Below are 3,958 nucleotides of genomic sequence, written 5' to 3'. Positions count from 1 at the left end.
CTCAAAAAAGGACTCAAAAGTGCTTGGGGAGAGCAAAGCAACAGGACCTTGCAGACTGGTGAGTCAGGGAAGGCTTCCAGGAGGAAGTGGCTTTTCTGCAAAATTAGCCAGGCAAGACTGGGTGGTGGGGGGAATGGCAGGCAGCAGCATCCAGGTACATCACCTGCCCTTGCTTTATAAATGTCCTCTTGCTAGAATGCCATGGCAGAAGTGGGGCAGAAACAGCACCTCACAGATGAAGCAAGTGAGTGGCCTTGGCATCTGCATCCTCAGAGAGCAAGAACATGCTGTTTCTCACCATTTCTCCGGGAACAAAAGGGAGGCCTCACCAAACTGCCTTGTGTGGTTATCTCTGAGACATTCTTGGCTCAGAGATGGAAACACGCCGCTGAAGCATCCCAGAGTAGTGATTGAAGTTTTCAGGTTTGCCTTTGGGAAAATTCTTCTGCAGAAGCTAATGTGTGGTTCCCACAGAGCTGCTCCCAATTTCAGACTTCTTGTCTTTCATACTTGAGACAAAAGCAATACAAGCCTGCACATCTGCTTCTGCTATTTTTGCCTGTGGGTCCCTGTCCGATATTAAATATTATCATCTTGTTCACTGCCTGGACAGCTCACTATGAATGGCATTTTCATAGCTGTTTCTATAGTAATTAAGTTTTTTGATGTCTTTCTTTTTTCTCCAGTGCTGATAAGGGTGACATGGGCTGTCAGAATGGTGAATAAGCTGAGGCAGGTTCAATCAAGACAGTGATTTCCTCTGGGTTGTCCCTGCATTGGCCATGGAGGAGGACTGTTGGGCTTTTAACAGCATTTCTCCAGTGTGCTCCTTGGAGCCCCTGCTTCACACCACAGTAAAAAGTGTTTTGTTTGGGAAATACTTGATTAAAAAATGTTCAACGGTTTCCTTGCTTTGGGACTTTCCAGAGCCATTAGCTTACAGGTGGGCATTAAAAATTGCCAGGTGGAGAATATGGCATCCAGCATAGCCTAGGCTTTCCCTGCTATAAGCATAAGGTGGGTTAGAGAGAAAAAAATGAAAAGCAAGAAGCAATCTACATGATGGCTCAGTGCAGTCTTTGTAGCCAGATCTAGAATCAAAGTCCAATCCCTGCAGTTGCTGACTGTGACTGGGAGCAAGTCAGTCAATATCTCCAGGCTCATTTGCCTTCTTCACACACAGCAGTCACAACACCTACCTCATAGGGGCATCATGAGTATTAGAGAGATAAACATAAAAGCACTGAGTTCAGCACCTGGCACTCAGTAAATGCTATAGGCAAGAGAATGGCATGGTCAGATCAGTTTTTATTTTTTTGGAAGAAAACGATCATCCTGGTTTCACGTGGAGGACAGGTTGGCAGTGTCAAGGTGCGTTTGGGGAAACACCATACCCAATAAAAATGGTCCCAGTAAAAATGTGTGTATGAGAAATGCACAGATCTGGACCATGTGAGGCTCTGCCATGAGACATGGAGTGTGGGCTGTCTGTCCATCTGTCTGTCAGCTCAGACACCACCACGGGACATGGCCACACCACCAAAGGTCTGAGGGCCTGTCTCCCCCTTAAAAGTGAGAGTGACAGTCCCTTGCTGTGTCCCCTACAGGCTCACACAGGGACTGGATGACAGGTGCGCAGCAAAGAGCTTTGTAATATGTCATTCAGTGCTCAGAGCATGGGAAGGAATGTCCCTCAAAGTTCTGCTCCCAGAAGGTCACCCAGTGCTCGCCCTTGGGTGGTCTGGCTGACGTTAGTCCCAAGGTGGGTGAGAAAAGGGGCCAGGCAATTATTAGACGAAAAATCGCCCAGGATGTGAAGGTGTTGGGAAACAACAGAACCTCAGCCCGTGACCACAGATGAAGCCATCCTCAGCCAGGGGGCCGAGGCCTTTGATTGCCAGCGAGCAGAGATGGTGCCAGGGAGGGCAGGCCGGTGACAGCCTGGGCCAAGAGGACCAGGGCAGGCAGGCAGGAATCCAGCCACTGGATCTGGCTGGGGACCCAATGGCCCAAACCCTGAGGCAATGGGCACAACTCTGCCCACCACTGCTGGGGCTGAAGGCTGGGAGTGTGCCGGGAATGGGGAGAGCTGTGGGTACCAGGGTGGCTGGGTGGATGACAGTGGTGACCAATCGCTGGATCCACAGGCAGTCTGGGACCTAGCAGAGCTGCCTTGTAATTCCAAGACAGGGAAGCCTGCTCCCAAAGACTCCAGGCCCTCCATGATTTATGGGGGCCTGCAGTGCCTCAACCTGCACCAAACCTGCTAGAAGGGGCAGGCATGGCCCCCGGGCCTCCGAGCACATGCACAAGGAGCATCGGCTTATGTTGCTGCTGCAGGAGCATTCCCCAGAGCCCCAGAGAAGGGGCAGCCCCCACAGAAACCCAGGTGTGCACCTGGAACCTGGGAGAATTCAGAACTCTCTCTCTGACAGTGTTCCCCTGCTTGACCTGCTTCTGGAACTAGGGCCTGTGAAAGAAGGAGGGCACTCTGCTCCATTAATGAAAGCATTTCCAACCAGGCCTTCCTCTGGAACCAGATTGGCGCCTCGAGAGGCAATAGACAATAAAAACTAAGCCTGGGCCCAGGGACCGTCAGGGAGCAGCAAATATGCCAGTGACATCAGCTGTCTGCCTGCCGCTGACCTCTGTAGACTGCGGGCTCCCCGAGGGCAGTGTCCCTCTTGTTCACTAACTACTCTTACCTCAGCACCCAGCACAATGTTTGATGTTTAGTACCTGTTCAAGCAATATTTGGCAACGACTGGGAATCACATTTTCAGTCCAATACCATTTTCTAAGTGCTGCAAGGCCATGCGTTAAATGCTGATGAGGACTCAGAGATTAAAAAAAACAACAACCAGAGAAACAGCTAGAGTCCAGAGGGCCTCGAGCCGAGTTCAAGTTCTGTCTCCACCACTTCAGGGCTTTGCAACCCCTCAGAGACTCCATTTCCTCGCTGGAAAAACCTGGGTCATGTCGGGTCCTACTCCATAGGGTTGCTGTGGGATGGCTGAGACCACTGACAGCACAGAGCAAGCCTTCCACAAATGCTAGCTATTGATACCATTTTTAAATTAAGACTTAATTTACATAAAATAAAATGCAACAGAGTCTTTGACACGTTTTGACAATTGTACAGACCTGTGTAACCATTATCTATATTAAACATTTCCAATCACCCTGGAAAATTCTCTCATGCCTCTTTCCAGTCAATTTCTGCCTCCCTGCCCCCAGAGATCACCATTTTCTGATTTCTATCCCCATAGAACAGTTTTGTCCATTTTATAATTTCATACAAATGGAATCTTATAGTATATTTCTATTATCCCTGGCTTTTTTTTTTTGTTTGTTTGTTTAGCATAATGTTTTTGAGGGTCACCCATGTTGCAGTTATCAGTTTATTCTTTTTTTATTGTTGTGTATTATCCCATTGTATGAAACATGTCACATTTTATTTATCTATTCTCCTGTTGAGCATTTGTTTTGTTTCCCCTTTGGGGCTATTACAAATAAGGCTGAAATAAGCATTCTTATTCAAGACATAGAATTTCTGGTCATAGTACAGTGTGTGTTTAACATTTTAAGAAACTGCCAAACTGTTTTCCAAAGTGGTTGTACCACTTGATATTCCCACCAGTAATGTTTGAGAGTTCCAGTTGCTCTTCATCCTCACCAGCATTTAGTGTTGTCAGTCTTTTTTATCTTAGCTGTTTCATTGGATGTGAAATAATACCTCACTTTAGTTTTAAATTGCATTTCCCTGATGACTAATGATATTGAACATTTCTTTATGTACTTATTGGCCATTTGTGTATCTTCCTTTGTGAATTCTCTGTTCAAGTCTTTTGCCCATTTAAAAAGTTGGCTTGTCTTTTTATTATATATTCTGGATATAATTCTTTTGTCAGATATAAGTATTTACAATATTTTCCCATCTATGGATTGCCCATTCATT

Source organism: Choloepus didactylus, chromosome 13 (assembly GCF_015220235.1).
Source record: "Choloepus didactylus isolate mChoDid1 chromosome 13, mChoDid1.pri, whole genome shotgun sequence".
Taxonomy (NCBI): domain Eukaryota; kingdom Metazoa; phylum Chordata; class Mammalia; order Pilosa; family Megalonychidae; genus Choloepus; species Choloepus didactylus.
The sequence above is the reverse complement of the archived record's forward strand: the minus strand, read 5'-3'. Positions refer to the sequence as shown.